The following is a 23,298-nucleotide window of genomic DNA, read 5'->3' as shown; positions in this document are numbered from 1 at the left end:
AGATGGTATAATAATTTATTTTATTTTTATCAAGTAATACATACTAGGGTAAAAAAATCAAATTAAAACTTTCAATGAATAAAGAGCAAGAGATCCCTTCCCAAGGTTTTGCCCATGCCTCTACTTTACAGAGGCAATTAATTGCAAAATCTTAAAAAGATTTTTTTGGTTATCTCTATATATCAAAATATGATTTAATATTCATTTATATATCAACTTTAAACATCATCCATGAACTTCCTGTTATGAAAAAAGAATTTTAACACATTTATATCCTCTACCTCTTCTTCTGACATATCCCAGTTGAAGTCCCTCTGTTTTAAGTCACCTTAGTGACATCAAATAATGTACTTAAATCTACATTTCTTATTCCACCAAATGCAGTGTATCTTTCTTTCCTATCTGTTTTTCTCTAATAATCACATATGTTTTGCTATCTTAAGCCATAACTAAAGACACTAAGGCAGTTTACTACCCTAACCACTGTGCTTACATTTGTGTAAAGCTTGTGTCCTTTCTACTAAGACTTATAATTGGAGAGTCCCTAGCTGTGAAATATCATGGGCATCTGTGTTTTACTTCCAAGCTTAGCATTTTAGAGGTTACTGAATAATGTAGATCCTTTTTAGTGGTGCCACCTTCTCTGGGGTAGGTCTAGCATTTTGATGTGCCATATGTGATGCTGCTGGAAATTTTTGAGCTTTTCTATTGTACCATCACCACGTCTGTTATCTGCCTTTGGCTAGATTCCTGGAATCTGCCAGCATTTGCTTCATTCTGACCTGGTTGCTCTCTCTAGGTCTGCCACAGTGGTCATTTTGGGCTTCTCATCGCTATTTCTTACAATATGCAATGTTGCATGAATCTGTGTAATCTCCTTGCATGACTGTCTTGTCATATAGAGCACATCTTCTGGCTCCCTCCAAAGAAAGGGTACAGGAGAGGGGCATGATTAAGTCCTTTAAGTTCAGAAACTTTCATTGGATCCCATACTTGAATATTACATTTGATGAGCACAGAAATCTAAGTTGAATTTCATTTTCCCTCAGAACCTCGAAGGCATGAATATCTTTGTATGCTATCATCTAGTATTGCTTGGGAGAAATCTGATAACACGTGATGCCTCTCTTTTGTGATGTTAACTTCTTTTCAGCCTTCTCTTTTTTTTTCCCTACTGATGGAAATTTTACCACAAGGTTTGATGTGGGTCTTTCTTTAATTTGCTGGATATTCAGTTGGCCCTGTTAATCTGGAGACTTAAACCTGAATAAGGAAAATATACGTAAGGGTGTGTGTGTGTGTGTGTGTATACATATGTATATATATACATACATAATAGTTAGAAATGGACATGGAACAATGGACTGGTTCTAAATTGGGAAAGGAGTACATCAAGGTTGTATATTCTCACTCTGCTTGTTTAATTTATATGTGAAATGCCAGACCAGATAAAGCACAAGATTCAAGCAAGATTGAAGGCAAGCAAGATTGCCAGGAGAAATATCAATAACCTCAGATATGCAGATGATACTAGCCTTACAGCAGAAAGCAAAGAGGAACTAAAGAGTCTCCTGATGAAAGTGAAAGAGAAGAGAGAAAAAGCTGGTTTAAAATTCAACAATCAAAAAACTAAGATCATGGCATCCAATCCCATCACTTCATGGCAAATAGATGGGGAAACAGTGAAAATAGTGACTGAGTTTATTTTCTTGGGCTCTAAAATCACTGCAGATGGTGACTGCAGTCATGAAATGAAAAGACGCTTGCTCCTTGAAAGAATAGCTATGACCAACGTAGACAGAATATTAAAAAGCAGAGACATTACTTTGCTGATAAAGGCCCATATGTCAAAGCTATGGTTTTTTCCATTATTCATGTATGGGTTGGAGAGTTGGACCATAAAGAATGCTGAGCACTCAAGAATTGATGCTTTTGAACTATGGTGTTGGAGAAGACTCTTGAGAGTCCTTTGGACAGCAAGATCAAATCATCCTAAAGGAAATCAACCCTGAATATTCATTGGAAAAATTGATGCTGAAGCTTAAGTGCCAATACTTTGGTCACCTGATGTGAAGAGCTGACTCATTGGAAAAGACCCTGTTGCTGGGAAACACTGAAGGTAGGAGGAGAAGGGGACAACAGAGGATGAGATGGTTGTATGGAATCATCGACTCAATGGACAGGAGTTTGAGCAAGCTCCAGGAGATGGTTAAGGACAGTGAAATCTGGCATGTGGCAGTCCATGAGATTGCAAAGAGTTGGACACAACTGAGAGACTGAAGAAGAAGAAGAACAACAATGTGCATTTGTATTGTTTAAATTTTTTTACTATATATATATATATATATATTTTTTTTTTTTTTTTTAAGCTGCACCTCATGGCATGCAGAATCTTAGTTCCTCAACCAGGGATCAAGCCCATGCCCCCTGCATTGGGAGCATCTAGTCTTAATCACTGGACTGTCAGTTAAGTCCCTACTATTATTTCAATATGGTCAATCTACAATCTTCCTCTAGTAGTCTACATTGTTTCTTTTAGTCCTACCATTTCCATTGAAAGCTGACTATCTAGACAATATCCTATATCTGATATGAATCAGGATTCTGATGAAATAGGTTTACATTTCATATAACTGACTTGTTTTCCTTTAACATGGTTTATGATAATTTTTTCAAAAGCAGAGACACTACTTTGCCAACAAAGGTCTGTCTAGTCAAGGCTATGGTTTTTCCAGTGGTCATGTATGGATGTGAAAGTTGGACTGTGAAGAAAGCTGAGCACTGAAGAATTTATGCTTTTGAATTGTGGTGTTGGAGAAGACTCTTGAGAGTCCCTTGGACTGCAAGGAGATCCAACTAGTCCATTCTAAAGGAGATCAGTCCTGGGTGTACTTTGGAAGTAGTGGTGCTGAAGCTGAAACTCCAATACTTTGGCCACCTCATGCAAAGAGTTGACTCATTGGAAAAGACTCTGACACTGGGAGGGATTGGGGGTAGGAGGAAAAGGGGACGACAGAGGATGAGATGGCTGGATGGCATCACTGACTCGATGGACATGAATTTGGGTGGACTCTGGGAGTTGGTGATGGACAGGGAGGCCTTGCATGCTGCAGTTTATGGGGTCACAAAGAGTCAGACACGACTGAGTGACTGAACTGAACTGATAAGTGACTTAAGTATTCTTTTAAATAATACATGTTTCTTTATATTAGAATCTCTTTCACATGAAAGGAGCATTACACCTCTTAAATCTGAAAACAATTACACTCTTCTCATTCTAGGGTTACACAGAAATTAACAACAGTTTAAAAAAGGAAAACTTGATAAAAACCAAAAAACACCACTTGTACTTCTTGCCCTCCTCAGAAATACAATTTGCTTTTCTCCTTGTGTAGCACATCTCTGAACTATATTTTAGATCATGGGGTTTTATGTGGCAACAAAATATTCCCTAACATCATTAGAGTGCTAGAGAGAAACATCGACCACACCAATTATAAAAGAAAACAGATCAGTGTTTACATCTATCTAGCAAAACAGTCAAAGAAGAAGCATAATGAGAATTTGTCTAGTAGCATCATTTTTCTTCCAAAGTTGGGGAATATTATTACCTTAGTTACTAATGTTAAGAACTTTGAAGTTGTTCTACAACCCTCTATATGATTTCCCAAGTTAATTTGGAACCAATTCTGCCTCTAAAACCCAATCATACTTTATCTTCTCACATTCTCATGGTAATACTTATATTCAGCCCTCATCATTTCTGTGGTAACTTGACCAGTCACTCCCTAGTCCAATTGCTACCACAGTGGTTTTGCAATAGGGCCTGCTTGCCCACTCCACACTTATATTAAAGACTGAGGTTCATTGAGCAAACACTTATGATGTACTTATTCTGTCCAAGATCTTGAGATGGCTGTTAGTAAATCAAATACAAGGTACACCTTTGTTTAGAGCAGGGATTTAGTCCCAGAAGGAGGCTAACTTACTATTATTGTAAACCCTATGATGCTATCTATATGCTAAGGATACAAGCTAAATAAAATAGCCAAACCTCTAAACTTGCTGCATTATGTAGCTCACAGTGTAAAGGAGAAGACAGACAAGGAAAAGACTACTACAATAGAAGGCAAGGACTATGAAGATAAAATAAATAAAGGGTGTACTTAAGAGATTACAAGAAGGGGGACTGCCTAGGGCAATAAGGAGATGGAGGAAGATTTCTTTAGGGACATGTTTGAGCTGAGACTGAAAGATAAGGAAGAGTTTGTCAACTGAAGAGAGAGGAAAATGAGCATGCAAGGAAGAGGGGATAACATGTACAAAGACCTTGAGTGGGGAGAGAGGACGGAGTCTTTGAGAACTAGAAAAAAGTCAGCATGGCTTATGGGAAGATATGAAAGGGGTAGTGGAATAAGATGAGGCTAGAGATCTTAGCTATTAAAATATAGAGGATGAACTGGACAAGGAGTCAGAGTGGACTCAGGAAGATGAGACACGAGCTTGTTGCTATGGTCAAGACAGAAGATGAAAGGACAATAACACTAGAGACTGAGGCAGGCAACAAAACCTACAAAATGGTAAGTGGGATAGAGAGGAGGAAACGGAGAAATTCTGTGATCCAGTGAACATGGAAATGCCAAGTGTTCTTCCAGAATGCTGGATCTATGATGGCATGACTAATTGTGTTTCCTCCAAATAGTGGACTGAAGTTTCTGAAATAATCTATGCCCTGGTCAGGATTTGTTTAGAAAATTATTTTGCATGTAAAGACCACTGATGGCTCTTGCTCAGAAAAAAGAAAGCAGAAACTGAAAAATAGAATTTGCATTACTTGTATGTAGAGGATTTACCCAAATGATAATCATATGCTGAGAGTGCCTAGCACAGCACATAAAATATGCTTAAGCATGCTTTTGGAACCAGGTTAAGAGTAATAACCTGGAGAAATACTGAAATGGTGTCATAAGGAACCTTACTCCATTTATGCTGTTTGCCCCACCTCCTGTCTTTCTTTCTGCTCCATGTCTGGGCCAGCTGATAGAGAGAGAGAGCACACTGGCTCTCTCCCTAGCCACAGAGTTAGTCAGGGTCTCCTGCTCCCACTTTTCCTAAAGCCACTCAAGCCATTCTGAGACCTGCTTAGTGCTTGCCTTGCTCTCTTCAGTACCTTGTGAGTAATAACTATCTTCACAAGTTTGTAGTGGCTATGTGACATCAGTAGTCTTGACATCCAAATGGATTTTGATGGGGGTCTGTCTGGAGTCCACAGATGGAACATAACAGCTTGGAACTTGGAGACAGTTAGTGTTTACCCGATATTTCATAATCTCCACTACAATTTCCAGGCATTTGGTTGGGAGCCATAGAAATAATTTTGGCCTAATGGACTGTTAGTAAAAGTAAATGTGTCATTTCCAGGCTGAGGCATTTAAAAATCAGACTTCTATTCCCATGACAATGCAACCTTAGAGGCCACCGTGGGTGGTGATGAAGGAGGGCTCTGTAACCTGAACAGATTGTACTGTGAGCAAGAAATAAACTACTGTGTTAAATCAGTGCAGTTTACCTGTTTCTGTAGCAAAGATGATACTAATCTAATTAATGCTTATTGAATGGACCAATTCAGCAATGTACAGATTTATAGTCCACTTCTATAAATTAATGTTCAAAATATTTCACTGAAAACCATTTATCATTAAATGTGGACACAGCTGTATGATATAATTGTTTTATTTTCATGGCATTCACTTAAAAAGGGAAACAATGATATATGTCATAAATAGGTAAATATATCTCCTCAAATTAACTTTTCACTAAATTTCTTTTGAGATACTGACATCTGAAGTCATCAAATAAAAATAACAAATAAAAATATCTATCTATTGTACTTCATTATCAATCTAAGTTCAATAATTGTAATTTCCTACATGGTTCATTTTGTACTTGGAGTACAAAATGAAGCAGGGCAAAGGCTGACAGAACAAGAGAACACACTGATCATAGCAAACATCCTTTCCCAACAACACAAGAGACGACCCTACACACAGACATCAATAGATGGTCAAAACTGAAATCAGACTGATTATATTTGTTGTAGCCCAAGATGGAGAAGCTATATAGTCAGCAAACCTGGAGTGGACTGTGGCTCAGATCATGAACTGCTTATTGCAAAATGCAGAATTAAATTGAAGTATGGAAAACCACTAAGGCATTCAGGTATGATCTAAGTCAAATACTTTATGATTATATAATGGAGGTGACAAATGCAAGGGATTAGATCTGATAGACAGAGTGCCTGAAGAACTATGGATGGAGGTTCATAACAATGTACAGGAGGTAGTGACCAAAACCATCCCACAGGAAAAGAAATTCAAGAAGGCAAAGTGGTTGTCTGAGGAGGCTTTAAAAATATCTGAGAAAAGAAGATAAGAGAAGGTAAGGAAGAAAGAGAAAGATATACCCAATTGAATGCAGAGACTCAGAGAATAGCAAGGAGAGATAACAAAGCCTTCTTAAGTGAACAATGCAAAGAAATAGAGGAAAACAATAGGATGGGAAAGACTAGAGATCTCCTCAAGAAAACTGGAGACACAAAGGGAATATTTCATGCAAGGATGGGCTCAATAAAGGACAGAAATGGCAGGGATCTAAGAGAAGCAGAAGAGATTAACAAGAGGTGGCAAGAATACACAGAAGAACTATACATAAAAGGTCTTAATGACCTGTACAACCACAATGGTGTGATCACTCGCCTATAGCCAGACATCCTGGAATGTGAAGTCAAGTGGGCCTTAAGAAGCATCACTACGAACAAAGCTAGTGGAGGTGATGGAATTTCAGCTGAGCTATTTCAAATCCTAAAAGATGATGTTGTTAAAATGCTACAGTCAATATGTCAGCAAATTTGGAAATCTCAGCAGTGGCCACAGGACTGGAAACGTCAGTTCTCATTCCAATCCCAAAGAAGAACAATGCCCCAAATCTTCAAACTACCACACAATTGTGCTCATTTCACATGCTAACAAGATTATACTAAAAATCCTTCAAGCTAGGCTTATGCAGTACATGCACCTAGAACATCCAGTTGTGCAACCTGGATTTAGAAAAGGCAGAGGAACCAAAGATCAAATTGCCAACAACCATTGGATCATAGAAAAAGCAAGGGAAGTCCAGAAAAATATATCTGCTTCATTAACTACTCTAAAGCCTTTGACTGTGTGGATCAAAATAAACTGTGGAAAATTCTTAAAGAAATGGGAATACCAGACCACATTACTTATCTCCTGAGAAACCTATATGCAGGACAACAAGCAATAGTTAGAACCAGACATGAGACAATGGACTTGTTCAAAATTGGGAAAGGAGTACGACAAGGCTGTATATTGTCACCGTGCTTATTTAACTTCCATGCAGAGTATATCATGTGAAATGCCTGCTGGATGAAGCACAAGCTGGAATCAAGATTACCAGGAGAAATATCAATAACCTCAGATATGCAGATGATATCATTCTAATGGCAGAAAGTGAAGAGGAACTAAGAAACCTCTTGCCGAGGGTAAAAGGGGAGAGTAAAAAACTGGTTTAAAACTCAGCTTTTCAAAAACAAAGATCATGGCACCCGGACCCATCACTTCATGGCAAATAAAAAGGAAAACATGGAAATAGTGACAGATTTTCTTTTCTTGGGCTCCTAAATCACTGCAGATGGTGGCTGCAGCCATGAAATTAAAAGACGCTTGCTCCTTGGAAGGAAAACTATGACTAACCTAAATAGCATATTAAAAAGCAGACATCACTTTGCTGACAAATGTTCCTATCATCAAAGCTATACTTCTTCCAGTAGTCATGTACAGATATGAGAGTTGGACCATAAAGATGGCTGAACACTGAAGAATTGATGCTTTCAGATTGTGGTGCTGGAGAAGCCTCTTGAGAGTCCCTTGGAATGCAAGGAAATTTTCAAAGCAGTCAATCCTGCTGCTAAGTCACTTCAGTCGTGTCCGACTCTGTGTGTCCCACAGATGGCAGCCACCAGGCTCCCCCGTCCCTGGGATTCTCCAGGCAAGAACACTGGAGTGTGTTGCCATTTCCTTCTCTAATGCATGAAAGTGAAAAGTGAAAGGGAAGTCGCTCAGTCGTGTCCGACTCTTAGCGACCCTATGGACTGCAGCCTACCAGGCTCCTCCATCCATGGGATTTTCCAGGCAAAGTACTGGAGTGGGGTGCCATTGCCTTCTCTGGCAGTCAGTCCTAAAGAAAATCAATTCTGAATACTGATTGGAAAGACTGATGCTGAAGCTGAAGCTCCAATACTTTGGCCATCTGATGCAAAGAACCAACTCATTGGAAAAGACTCTGATGCTGGGAAAGACTGAGGGCAGGAGGAGAAAGGAAAGACAGGGTGAGATGGTTGGGTGGCATCACTGACTCAATGGATATGAGTTTGAGCAAACTCCAGGAGATAGTGAAGGACAGGGAAGACTGGTGTGCTACAGTCCATGGGGTCTCAAAGAGTCAGACACAACTTAGGGACTGAACAACAGCAAAACATGATACTATTAAGCAGTAGGATATTTACTTATGGGCTTCCCTGGTGGCTTAGTCAGTACAGAATCCACCTGCAATGCAGGAGACCTGGGTTTGATCCCTGATTTGGGAAGATCCCCTGGAGGAGGGCATGGCAACCCATTTCAGTATTTTTGCCTGGAGAAACCCCATGAATAGAAGAGCCTGGCAGGCTACATTCCATGGGATTGCAAAGAGTCATGTACAACTGAGTGACTAAGCACACATATTTACTTATACTCGAATTGTATGCCCTCAAAATGTTAGACATAACATTGAAATTACTGTATAGTGATTTACATGTAATGTTTCAGTCTGAGTTTAATCTTAAATTTAAGGGGAAAATGAGTTTGAGAGAAGAGTAAATAAAACCAAATGCTTCCTACAATGTAATTAAGTCTATTATTTGTAGTATTCTATCACAGTTTATGTTTCAACAATCATTTTTCATATTTACTTTGATGGTAAATAATCTGCCTGAAACGCAAGAGACCCAAGTTCAATCCCTGGGTCGGGAAGATCCCCTGGAGAAGGGAATGGCAACCCACTCCAATATTCTTGCCTGGAGAATTTCATGGACAGAGGAGCCTAGCCAGCTACATTCCATGGAGTCACAAAGAATTAGACACAACTGAAGTGACTAAAAGACAACACAGACACTTCAACACTGTACAATTGAAATTTTCTTTGCTTACAGAAAGATTTTTTTTAAACTTCAAACTTACAATCTTGATCAATGATGTTCAAACGTTTTGTTGATATGCTTGACTCAAACACATTGATATATATTCTCTTCCCCAGGACACAGGGTATTGATCAAGCATGAAATAATTATTACAGTAGAGTATATATCTAATTATTCTAATACTATTTAAACTCTATACCTGAATTAAGGAAGTAATTCTGCCTTTAGACACATATCACAAAACAATGTTTAAATGACTGTTTTACTCTGGGTTGTCTATTTTGGTGTAACATAGATTTTGTTATTTATTTCTTATCAGCTTTGAGTCCCTGTTGCCTCCTCTCCTAACCTTGCCTGATAGTATTTTAAAATCATTGTCTGTCTTAACTTGTATTCTAATCATTCTGTTTTCATCTTTGTCATAACATTTTTCTACTTTTGTTTCACTTTATCATTTTTTTTCTGCTTTTCCTTTCCAAAATACTCACTGGTAACTAGCACGAATCACCATCTGCTTTTTGCTAGGCAGCACGCTTTCATTTCTTTTATAAAAATTTTCCATTGTGGCTCTGTGTTCATTTCTTAGTCCCACTCATATTCAGTGAACATTCTGAGCTCCTTCCACAAGGCACAGAGGTAAAATTAAACCTCCTTATTATAACCCTGTGCTTGGGGCAAATTAATTCTATTTACATGGTACTGAGACATGTAACTATGATTTCCTAGATGTGTCATACACATAGGCATCTTTGCTTCAGTGCTTCTCAAACTAGGTCATAATTTCTAGCTATTATGCTCAGAAGTTATCCCTGTAGGGAAAAAAAAAAAAAAAAAAAACTACCAATCTTTCTCAGTTTTCCATAATCAACCCCTTTCCTGTGTATCTCTAGACTCATTCTCTACACTCTCTCTGACACATATTATAGTTCACCAGATCTCTAATGGCATTTCATACCTCTGCACTTTCACACATGCTGTCCCCACTGTCTTTCACACATGCTGTCCCCACTGTCTAGCATTCCTTTCTATAGCTTTCCACCTGAAAATACGCATCGTTTAAGATTCAAGTATCACCTCCTCTGGAAAGCATTCCCTGTTGTTTCCTAAATCTGGTCGGGATGTCCTTCTCTTTACCCCCAATGCATCCTGCATCCCTCCTCAAAGTACTTACCACATGGTGCTATCTTTTTCTTATTTGTCTTCCCCACTAGGATTATAGTCTTTCAGGGTAGGTACTGGGCCTTTTATCATTACATATAGAAGCTAATCTGGTATATGACTCATACTCATATATACTCATACTCATATTCAAACAGTACTCACATATACTCATACTCAAACAGTAAACTATATATATATATATATATATATATATATATATATATATATATATATATATAATGACTGATTTCAGACTGCCTATGGTCTTACCTGATGGCTCAGTGGTAAAGAATCCACCTGCAATGCAGGAAACCAGGGTTCAATTCCTGGGTTGGGAAGATTCCCTTGAAAAGGAAACAGCAACCCACTCCAGTATTCTTGCCTAGAGAATCCCTGGGACAGAAGAGACTGACTGTTTACAGTCCATGGGGTCACAAAGATTCAGACACGACTGAGCAACTAACACTTTCACTTTCATTCTTTACTTACTTTGAAAACACAGTATCATGTCATTCTAGGGTAAAAAATAACAGCACATGTATTCATTTTTTAAATTAAAGTGAATTAAACCATATTTGCTTTTTTATTGTACAAAAACCACATTTTATAAATCTCTCTGAACAATTTAGAAGTGTGCATTATCATATTGTTAACTGAATATACACTATTGTACAAAAAATCTCGAACAAACTCATCTCGTGTGACTAAAACTCTACACCCATTGAATAGCAACTCTCCATTTCCCCTCCTCTCCCAGGCTTTGGCAACCACTATCCCTTCTGTTTTTATGAGCTATATCACTTTAGATACCTGATATAAGTGGAATCATGCAAAATCTCCCTTTTTGTGACTGACTTATTTTACTTAGCATAATACTCAAAAGTAGAATTTCTGGGTTTGCATTAGTATGCTATATTGTCAAAATTAATGAACCAGTATTGATACATTATTATTAAAGTAAGTTCATACTTCACTCACATTTCTTCAGTTTTCCCTAGTGTCCCTTTTCTGCGCTAGAATCCCATCAGCATTCCACGTTGGATTTACTAATCATGCCTTCTTAGGCTTCTTGTGGTTGTGACAGTTTCTTGGACCTTTCTTGTTTTAGATGACCTTAACAGTTTTGAGGAGTACTAGTTAAGTACTAATACTTTGTAAAATGTTCTTCAATTGGTATTTTCCTGATGTTTTCCTCACAAATAAACTGAGGTGATATGTTCTGGGGAGTTCGACCACAGAGGTAAAGTGCCATTCTCATCACATCATATCATGGGCACATACTAGCAACATGACTAAATGTTGATGTTGACATTGATCACCTGGCTGATGTAGTGTTTGTAAGTTTTCTCCACTGTAAAATAACTCCTTTTTTCCCCTCCCTTTGTATGCTGCAATCTTCAGAAGACAGTCACAACTCACATTTAAAGAATATGGAGTTATGGCCAAATTCTTACAGGTGGATTACATAAGTTATTTGGAACTATTCAGCATGAAAGATTTGTCTTTTCTCTGCCAAATTTATTTATCCAACCATTTATTTACATAAACATAGACTGATGAGTATTTATTTTATACTTTCGGGTATAATTCAGTACTAATTTATTAGTTTCTGAAACTGTTCCAGCTTTAGTCATTTCAGTTGGCTCCTGTGTCTCTGACATACCTCCATCATTCATTGCACTTCTTTTTTTTTTTTTTTTTTAGCACGTTCTTTACTTTTGCCACTATAAGATATCCCAAGTTCATCTTGTATATTCTCTGTACCAGTTCAAGATCTAGGCAATGGATGTGCTCATTGCTACCAAATGCTTCAAGGGCCTTTAGCTGACAAAACAAGAATGCTTAACTGTATATAATAATCCATGTGTGTGTGTGTGTGTGTGTGTGTATCTCAGTTCAGTTCAGTCGCTCAGTCGTGTCCAACTCTTTGTGACCTCATGGACTGCAGCATGCCAGGCCTCCCTGTCCATCACCAACTCCAAGAGTTTACTCAAATTCATGTTCATTGAGTCGGTGATGCCATCCAACCATCTCATCCTCTGTCATCCCCTTCTCCTCCCACCTTCAATCTTTCCCAACATATATGCACGTGCACACACACACACACACACAAACATATATTGTTATGTAACCATGTGCATATACATTAAGCTAAACATAGTTCATACTAGTATCCCCAACCATAATCTTTATTACATGGATCATTCCAGCTTTCTCCTCTTACTTACGGGTAACTTACTGCTCCCAGGTGGCACTAGTGGCAAAGAACCTGCTTGCCAATGAAGGAGACATAAGAGATGCAGGTTCGATCCCTGGGTCAGGAAGATCCCCTAGAGGATCCCCAAATATTCTTGCCTGGAGAATCCCACGGACAGAGGAGCCTTGTGGGCTACAGTTCATAGGGTCACAAAGAGTCGGACATGACTGAAGCAACTTAGCAAGCATGCACACAAATTACTGCTCCAACATTGAGAAATCAACCATCCATTCACTTAATTGTTGAGTTGAAGTATACATGTAAGGTGGTTTCAGAATCACTGCATGTATCAGAATGGGGACCAACTTTATCAAATACAGTGCAGTTCTTATGTACAGTTCCTTTTGCCTTTAGTCTTAAAGAATCCACTCATTCCCAAAGTAGCTTAGCTTATTCTTCCAGTCATCCTCCTTCAGTGAGGTTGCTTCATACATATATCTGTAATACATTAGATTTTTTGTCACATTATATATTTCATTTTGGGATTCTTCAACCTCCCAAATGACTTTCAAAATTTATATACATTAATGTTCTCTTCTAAGCCTGTAAAGTTCTGTAAGATTTGACAAATTCTTTATGCTGTGTCTTCACCATTACAATAGCCCACACAGTAGTACACTATCAGTGGAAGTTCATCCTTGTTTAAAAAAATGAACCATTCTGGTGATTGATACCGATAAAGGGGGAGGCTTTGCATTTAGGGGGTCAGAATATATGTGGGACATTCCTGTACACTTCTCTGAATTTTGTTATAAGCCTAATTTTAAAACTGCTCTTACAAATATTTTTAGAAAGATGAAAATAGATAAAAACACCAACCACATACAGCTTCACTGGGGATTTCTACCAAATATCTAACGAAGAAATAATGCCAATTAAAAAAAATTGCCTGAAAGTTTAAGAGGAGGGACTACTCTCCAGCATGTCCCAGCATGTTCCCTGAAGTTGACATTAACCAGTTACCAAAGCCAGAAAAAATATATACTAAAAGAAAAAAAAATCTACAGACAAATATTTAGGAATATAGACAGAAAAATATTTGACAAAGCTTTAGCAAATAGAATCCACCAGTATATAAAAAGGATAATACATCATGAATAAGTAGGATTTATTTCAGGATTATAGTGTTTGCTTAATATTTGAAAATCAATTTTATGTAAATCATCATATTTACAGACCAAATAAGAAAAAATCATATGATTATATTAAAAGATTTATAAAAACCATATGAAAAATTAAACATACATTTTTAGAACAAACTCTAAGCAAACTTGGAGGAACTTGCTAAGAACTTTGTCAACCAGATAAACAGTATCTGAAAAATCTACATGTGTGTATGTGTGCTGTCGTGTCCAACTCTTTGCCACCCTATGGACTGCAGCCTGACAGACTTCTCTATCCATGGGATTTCCCAGGCAGGAATACTGAAGTAGGTTGCCAGTTCCAACTCCAGGTGATATTCCCAATTGGCAGGCGGGTTCTTTACCATCTGAGGCACCAGGAAAGCCCAATAACTACTTGTAGTTGTCTTTTTAAAAGGCCACAGACTGTTTGACATTCTTCTCTTTAAGAGATAGGGTCTATGTCCCTCCCCTTAAATCTGGGTAGGCTGGTGACTGCTTCAACACAGAGTAGAGCAGAAAGGATGCTGTGTGATGTCCAACACTAAATCATAAAAACCTGAAGCTTCTACCCTTTCTGTTGGTTTACTTGGACTTGAACCCTGAGCTGCCATGTTAGAATTTTGACTACCCTGAGGCCATCACGCTGTGAAGACATATAAGACACATGGAGAAGCCACATATATGTCTAATTGATAAACCCCAGCTGATATCCCAGCCAATAACCAACATCAAGCTATCAGCCATATGAGAGCCACTTTGGACATCCAATCTAACAGGGCTTTGATAAAACTAAAGTCCCAGATAACACATGATAGCAACCACATAAGAGACACCATGAGGCATGAGGAATACATGGCCAAACCCAGGCTAAATTCCTGACCCAGAGAATTCTTGAACATAGTAAAATGATTGTTTCACACCATTAAGATGTGAATAGTTTATTTCTCAGCAACAATAACTGCATTGCTACCTCTAAAAATTGTGAAGAAATGAAATATTTTACATATACAAATAAATAAATAAATATTGTGAATATATAAGGTATTCTTTAATATCTACTGCATGTATTGTTAATTACAGGTCACATATCAGTTGGTCATGATCTATTTCATGCACACTGATATTATCTTCCCAGTTGTACTGTCAACTGCGAACACCAGGGTCTAAGTCTTACAATGCATTTTCATTACCTGCAGCCATTAAGATAGAATGGGGTACAAAATCAATAAAACCTTTTGGAAAGACTGTTGTCTTACACATAATGTTGAAAGAGTTCACTGAAACTTGTTTGATATATTTCCAAAGTATCTATTGAAGTTAAAATAATTCCACTATCCAAATTCTGTTCACAGTACTCATATATATCATTCTCTATTTGTGGTTAAGGCTGGCTCAATTATTCTATTTACTAACTCTTACTCTAATTTAAAAAAAAATAAGTTTAACCAGATGGCCTATCTCAATCACTTGCCTTTTTAAAGGGAAAGTTACACCTCAGCACATAAACTATCTGAGAAGCTAATTCCTTTTGCAATTCTTCTTTCTAAGTATTCTAATTAAGTTTCCAAAGTAGTGCAATATAAAATAATCAGTAAAAGCCAAAAAAAAAAAAAGTCATTAAGATTTTTAAGTCCTCTTAACATTTTTATTCTTAAACTGTTTCCCTCTATGGACTCTCACTTTTTACTGTGCATTTTCTTCTATCCTTTCCTTGGGAGTTTAAACTCCTACAGCCATTTGCTCAACTTTTAACTGTGCATGAGCCATATGAAAAACCGAAAATAAATGGAAACCACCACAAAATACCAAGTTGGAGAAAATCGTGAATTCCATTGGATACTCAGCAATTGCTCGTCCTTTTTCTGATTTCATGTTGACTTTGTCTTACATTCCCCACAGTTGTTGCTCCAAACCTCTCCAGTTACATGCCAGACCACTAGCAGGAGCTGACATCACTGCTTACTTTATTTAGATGGAGGCTATTCAGAGTAAGGTCCTTTAGCTTATCACTTACATTCACAACTGCCCTATAGGTTCACTCATCTTTATAATATATATTTTTTTATTATCTTGAAGCATGAGCAGTTCCTCTACTATTAAAAGACCAGTTTCTCTATCTCATCATGGAATCTCTTCATTCCTGCCTCTTCTAGAAACCTATGCTATCAGTTATCCTTTTTTTCTGGCATTTTTTAAAGTCTCTGGCTGCTTTTCCATGAAACAGAAGTGTGGAAAACATCCATCAGAAAAAAAATAGATGTATCCCTATAGTTTTAAGCCAATCTGCCCTATCCAGGACCTGGGAGTAACAAGTGACAGTAGAGGAAGAGCCGAACACTTCTAAAGTAATAGTGAGGACAATCCCATAATTTTCATACATTCCCCAATATAGTCTACCTCTGCCTGGCTTTTAACATATACACCCTTCTCTCCCATTTTATGTTCTATGTGTGCCTTGAGGACCGAATGATTTTGTCTCCTCTCTGTCTTTAAGAAACCTCTCTGGATGTGGAGTAAAGAGAATTCTCTTGTACTTTTGGTGGAAATGTAAATTGACAGAGCCATTATGGAGAACAGTATGGAGATTCCTTAAAAAACTAGGAATAAAACTACCATATGATTCAACAACTCCACTACTGGGCATATACCTTGAGAATATAAATTAAAAAGATACATGTACCCCAGTGTTCATAGCAGTACTATTTACAATAACTAGGACATGGAAGCAACCTAGATGTCTGTTGATACAATGGAATATTCAGTTCAGTTCAGTCACTCAGTCATGTCTCTTTGGGACCCCATGAACCACAGCAGGCCAGGCCTCTCTGTCCATCACCAACTCCCAGAGTCCACCCAAACCCATGTCCATTGAGTCCGTGATGCCAACCAACCATCTCATCCTTTGCCGTCCCCTTCTCTTCCTTCCCTCAATCCTTCCCAGCATCAGGGTCTTTTCAAATGAGTCAGCTCTTTGCATCAGGTGGCCAAAGTATTGGAGTTTCAGTTTCAACATCAGTCCTTCCAATGAACACCCAGGACTGATCTCCTTTAGGATGGACTGGTTGGATCTCCTTGCAGTCAAAGGGACTCTCAAGAGTCTTCTCCAACACCAAGGTTCAAAAGCATCAATTCTTTGGCATTCAGTTTTCTTTATAGTCCAACTCTCACATCCATACATGACCACTGGAAAAAGCATAGCCTTGACTTGATGGACCTTTGTTGACAAAGGAATGTCTTTGCTTTTTAATATGCTGTCTAGGTTGGTCATAACTTTCCTTCCAAGGAGTAAGTGTCTTTTAATTTACTCAGCCATAAAAAAGAATGAATTTGAGTCAGTTCTAGTGAGGTAGATGAACCTAGAGCCTGTTATACAGAGGGAAGTAAGTCAGAAAGATAAACACAAATATTGTATATTAGCAGTATATGAAATTTAGAAAAATGGTATGGATGAATCTATTTTCAGGGAAAGAATGGAGAATCAGACATAGAGGACAGACGTGTGGACACAGTGGATGAGGGAGTGAGTGGGACAAATGGACAAAGTAGAATAGACATATATACACTACAGCTGGTGAGAAGGCTCTGCATAACACAGGGAGCCCAGCCTGGTGCTCTGTGATGACCTAGACGGGGGATGGGAGATGGGAGGGAAACTCAAGATGGAGGGGATATGTGTATAATTATGGCTGACTGGCATTGTTTTATGGCAGAAGCCAACACAACATTGTAAAGCAATCTTCCTCCAATTAAAAATAAATTTTAAAAGTAAAAAAATAAGAAACTTCCCTGACTTGTCTCACTCTTTCTGCAGTAAGATTCTGCAAAGCAACTCAGCTACCAGTTTATTTGGCAGCCTTCCTTTGGAGAAACCGTTCTCACACAAAGCTGATAAAAGGGCATTTCCAACCACCTGGCCTGAGATAGAGAGGGCTCTTGGAGTCTGGCCTGCAGTGTTCTGACTTATGTGATACTGCTAGCATTCCGAGCTAATATTTATTGAACACTTGCAGCTAGGAATGAACCTAAGCCCATTATAGGTATTACCTCATTTAACATTCACAACAATTCTTTAAGGTAGGATTATTATTGTCACGGTTTTTTGTAAGAGGAAACTGAGTCACAGAATTATTACCGTCCTTGCTCAAGGTCTTACACACCTGGTTAATGAGAGAGAAGAAAGTCTAAACATCCATCCTTTTCTAGAAACTATGCTATTCAGGCAAACTTTTCTAATGAGTTTGTACACAGTTTAAAGAAAACTCTTAACTGCTTCAGTCATCATTTAATATCATTCTTCCCAAATGGTAAAACACCTCTTGGGAGCCTCACGTTGAATAGGAGAGAATGACTAACAATCAAGTCAAGATCTAACTGACTTGCCTCTTCTACTGAATGAATTTCATAATCAATAGTCTCAAGCAGTGCCAACATATCTAAGCATACCAACCACAAACAAATTCACAGGCACCAGGATATTAACTATGTGGTATAAGAATTTTAAGTGTCAATAAAAATGATTTGAGGACAATAACTAAATTTTAAACTTGACAAACTGTATCCATAAATTAGATTCATTTAAATGGCTATTTAATGTTTTTCTCAAGATCATTTTTTAATTTAGCATGCAAATTACTCCCTGATATAATTGAACATATCATTACTGATTGAAAGAGCATGGCTGCAAAGGCAGTCTGGTGAGTAGGTAAAAGAATGAGCCCAAGAGACTACAGAAATATTTCCTCTATTGTATTAGGTTCATAAATGGTAATTCATAGCCAAAAGAAGGCTCATTTAGTATTTGCCTCCCCAAAAAGATGAGTTAAGAATTTTTAAACTCAGTCATATCCATTCTTCATATTCATATGGCACTTCACATTGTATACAGCATTTTTCTTTCCATTATTACAATTGAGGCTCTTAATTCCACAGTGTAGACAAACTTTCCAGGGAATTCTGTTTCTGCTTTAATAATGCATTTCTTCTTCTGCCTTGGCTTTCAGGAAACCTAGAGATAAACTGAATGATCAAGTGTAAAAATAAGTGCAATTTTGTATCACTTATTTTATATAATTCCAACCTTTCTTTCTCTCTGCTTAAAAAATTTGATTTTTTAGTTGCTTTAAACATTTCATTATAAGTTTCCACAAGTTTTTTACAAAGTATGTGTGGTGTAAATTTCAAACAAATAAAAATTGATAAATTCTCTTCCTAGCAAAATGGTAGGCCTGAGAACTGATCACAAAGGGCACAAAGCCCAATCTAATCCCAAACTGCATTCATCAAAAGAGCCCTGCTATCTCACACTATTGGATAAAAAAGCCCAGAGCAACACGATATGATGAACAAAACCGATGTGCACTGAAGTCTTAAGAGAAATTCATATTTCACATTTTGCTCTCCCATGAACAAGTAAGTATAAAGAGATCTCTATTATTTGATTAAATGGATGCAGAATGTTTAATTTTCAGATAACTATTTAAATTTTAAAATTTTCCCAATTAATAGACCTTTACAAGAAAGGTGGAACATATTGTTATAATATCTTTTACTTTAAAAATATCTCTATTTTCTGCTCATAGCTTTACTCACTTCCCTATTGGGCTATTTCCAGGACTTTCTTTTTCTTATTCATTTATGAAGGTATATATATATATGGAGAAGGCAATGGCACCCCACTCCAGTACTCTTGCCTGGAAAATCCCATGGATGGAGGAGCCTGGTGGGCTGCAGTCCATGGGGTCGCTAAGAGTCGGACACGACTGAGCAACTTCACTTTCACTTTTCACTTTCATGCATTGGAGAAGGAAATGGCAACCCACTCCAGTGTTCTTGCCTGGAGAATCACAGGGATGGGTGGGCTGCCATCTCTGGGATTGCACAGAGTCGGACACGACTGAAGCGACACAGCAGCAGCAGCAGCATGTATATATATGTAATGGATCATTTTATCTTTCTCTTGTGTGAAAAATATGCTTCACAGTCTATCAGAAACCTGATGAAAATAAGTGAAATAAACATTCCATCTGGCAGTAGAGCATTTAGAGCACAGGAAAGAGCAAGTGACTAGACCACAACAAGGAAAGGAGTATAATTAAATTAATATAGAAGAAGTATGGTGAGACATGAGGTCAGTCAGGTAAAGTCTGTGGTAAGATCATGTAAGGCCAAGTAGGACCTTATAAGGTGTTCGGATTTTACTCAGAGTAAGGTGGGGAACCACTGGAAAATCATGAGGGACATGATCTGACTGGTGTTTTAAAATAACTTCTGATTTAGGGATGGAGCATACACTTGAAGGAGGTGGACAGGGTAAGGGCAGAATAAGGTGTAATTGTTAGGAAGAAAGATAATGTCTTTGTGGGCCAGAGTTTTCCCAGAGAGCCTCTGTCAGCTTCTGGATACATTTTGCAGATAAACTAAGCATGGTTTGCTGATAGATTACATATGGAATGTGATAGAAAAATAAAAACCAGTTATGCTTGTGGGGACCATTTGGACACCCAGGGTTAATATGAAGATTATTTTAACTGCAGATATTTGTGATTCAATAGATACAGAAAGAAGATTTTTCAGAGTTTATCTGGAACTTTCTAGAGATTATCTGACTAAAGGGAGAAACTTTTGGGAGTGAGATTGCATCCCTTTCTGGAGTAGCATAATTCACTAAAGAGAGAATTAAATAATGTAAATCTTTCTTTTAGAGTAACATTTTCTTACAGGGAAAAGACAGAAAAGACCACATATCCCTGTATAAACAAATATTATCACTAACTATCTTATGCCACTTGTTCCTTGAAAAGCCCATTTGTTTTTCCTTAAGAAGTCATTTGATCTTTCTATCGAAGCCTTTTCTCCCTGCTCCATTTTGTCTATTAACTTAGGTCTACTGAGCTAGGTATGAATACTTCAACTGTGTGCTGCCATATGTTTATGAATAAATTTTGGTTTATTTCTCCTGTCAAGCTGTCAATTTCAGTTAAATTCTGAGATCCCCAAATACTGAACCTAAGTCTATAGTGGAAAAATTTCGCCTTTTAACAGATGATTCCAGAGTTTTTGGTCTGAACGACTAAGAGGATAGAATTGTCATCAGTAGAGATGGGGAAAACTTAAAGTCAAGTCAGTTTCACATAGGAAATCAAAATGTAAGGTACATTTAAAATGTCTATTAGAAATTTAAGTAAATTCCCACACTATTCAGTCATCACTAGTTGACCCTGGCCCCCAGTGCTTGCCTTGGCCCATGCTACCACATGAGGGTCTGCAAATGTCCCCTGCCACCACACAGGCACCTGCAGGCAGCCTCTACAGAAAAGCATGTGCACACGATCAGCTGCAGCCGCCACCACCATCTGCCCTGATTCTAAGTTGCTGGACCTGGGAGCACTGCTAAGGACCCCATTAGCCCTTGGAGCCACTGTAGACACTCCACAGTTCTCACCAAGGATCACAGCTTGTTGATGTAAGATCCTGAGTACCTGAGCCAATAAGACACCACAACTCCCTGAGTCCAGCGCTTCCCCATATCATGGCATGTGGCACACCACACCACTAGACTTGAATCACAGCAGGCTCTAGCATACACCAACTTGCAGGAGAAGTTCTTTCCTCACCAAAGTAAGTCCCTTAAGTCTGGAAGAGGTGACTTGTTCTTCAAACATGCAGACACCTACACAAGGCTATAGGGATCATGAGGAATCTGGGAAACATTACATCACCAAAGGAATACAAAAAACGTTCAGTAAACAATCTGCTTCCAGGGTGGCACTAGTGGTAAAGAACCGGCCTGCCAATGGAGGAGACATAAGAGACGTGGGTTCAATCCCTGGATTGGGAAGATCCCCTGGAGAAGGAAATGGCAACACACCCAGTATTCTTGCCTGCATAATCCCATGGAAAAAAGAGACTGGTGGAATAAAGTCCATGGGGTCTCAAAGAGTCAGAAACAACTGAGTAACTAACACTTTCACTTTCATATATATGTATAAAATTATCATGTTATACATTTTACACTTGTACAATGTTATACTTCAAATTTCAATAAAGCTGGAAAAAGAACCACTGAGTCTAATACAACTGTAGACTCCTCAGTCTCAGGAGTCTTAAATGTAATTTTTCTACATAAACTCTTTTAAGAGCAATTTCTCAAAATCAGTTGAACAACAGTTTGTTAGTTTCCATTTTTACAGCATAGGAAAACTGTATAAATCCTTGCAAAGTTAGAAGAAATAATAAGCTATCACAAAGTAAATTATGCCCTTGTATTTAATAGAAGTCATCAAATAATTAAAACCATTACAATATAACAGGATTGTAAAAATTGTCTTTAATGCTATTAAACAGATTAAAAATTGTGTTTCTTTGTGAGAGGGAGAAAAAAAGGATATGGTAAACTGAATTACCTTAAGAGAACGAAATCAATTTAGAAGCCTCAAAATAGAACAATGTTCTTTTGGGTAACTATATACTTTTTCATCTAGACAAAAGCATATTTGATACTGAGCAAAGCACTGAAAATAATCAACAGTGATAAATCAGAATATATGGTCATCCTGATGTTGTTCAATTTATTAGAAATATTAAACTCGAAGTGTTGTTATTGCTAAAAGAAGGAAATTCTAGTAGAAAAGTCAACTGAATTATTAGAAATCAGTGCTTAAAATTCAAGAGAGAGAGAGCAATCAGACTGGACATATAAATTTAGGAGACATTTATATGGTGTAGAAAAACTGAGAACTCAACTATAGGCTTGAGAAAATCAAAGAAGCAAGGGTAAATGGAAAAGGAAGGGGTAATTGTGTCAAATGCTGATTATAGGTCAAATAAAGTGGAAGCTGAGAATGCACCATTTAATTTGGCAATGTCCTGCCCACTAGTGATCTTGATAAACAGTGAATGGAGTGATGATAACACTCCAATGCAGTGATGGTAACAAATGATGGAGTAGAATAAGTTCAAGGAAGAATGGCAGGAGTAGAAGTCGAGAGGAAATGTTGACAACTCTTTCAGGAAGTTTTTCTTAAAGGGGAGGAAATAAATGAAGCAGTAGTGTAAATGGGATGTGGTAGGTATATGAGGAAACAATTCTGATTCTTTAAATTTTCTCAGTGATCAGCTTTCTCAGTGAAAAAGGCGGCAAGGTCTTTAAACAGGAGTGAGAATGAGGGAAGAGGAACTTGGGACTTGAACAAGAGTGAGAGTGTTTATGGACTAAGAAAAATAGAGCATGATTGTAACACATATCCAACATGATTTTGGTGGTCATGTTTTTAAAGTGAACAACAGCATAGTGGTGTGCTTTCCCTGGGCCATATTCAGCTTAGGAACAAGAGTCATGCATTTATTAATTTCATTTGAAGAAAAAAAAATTATGGTGGGACACAGGAGGTTCAGACTCTTATATATATTTTTTCTTCTTAAAGTATTGTCTAGTATTCCTAAGTGTTTAATTGTTTTAGAATTCTTCTGTTTGAAATGTTTTTCCTCTGTTTAACTTCAATTGC

Source organism: Bos indicus x Bos taurus, chromosome X (assembly GCF_003369695.1).
Source record: "Bos indicus x Bos taurus breed Angus x Brahman F1 hybrid chromosome X, Bos_hybrid_MaternalHap_v2.0, whole genome shotgun sequence".
Classification (NCBI taxonomy): domain Eukaryota; kingdom Metazoa; phylum Chordata; class Mammalia; order Artiodactyla; family Bovidae; genus Bos; species Bos indicus x Bos taurus.
This window is presented reverse-complemented; position numbering follows the sequence as displayed.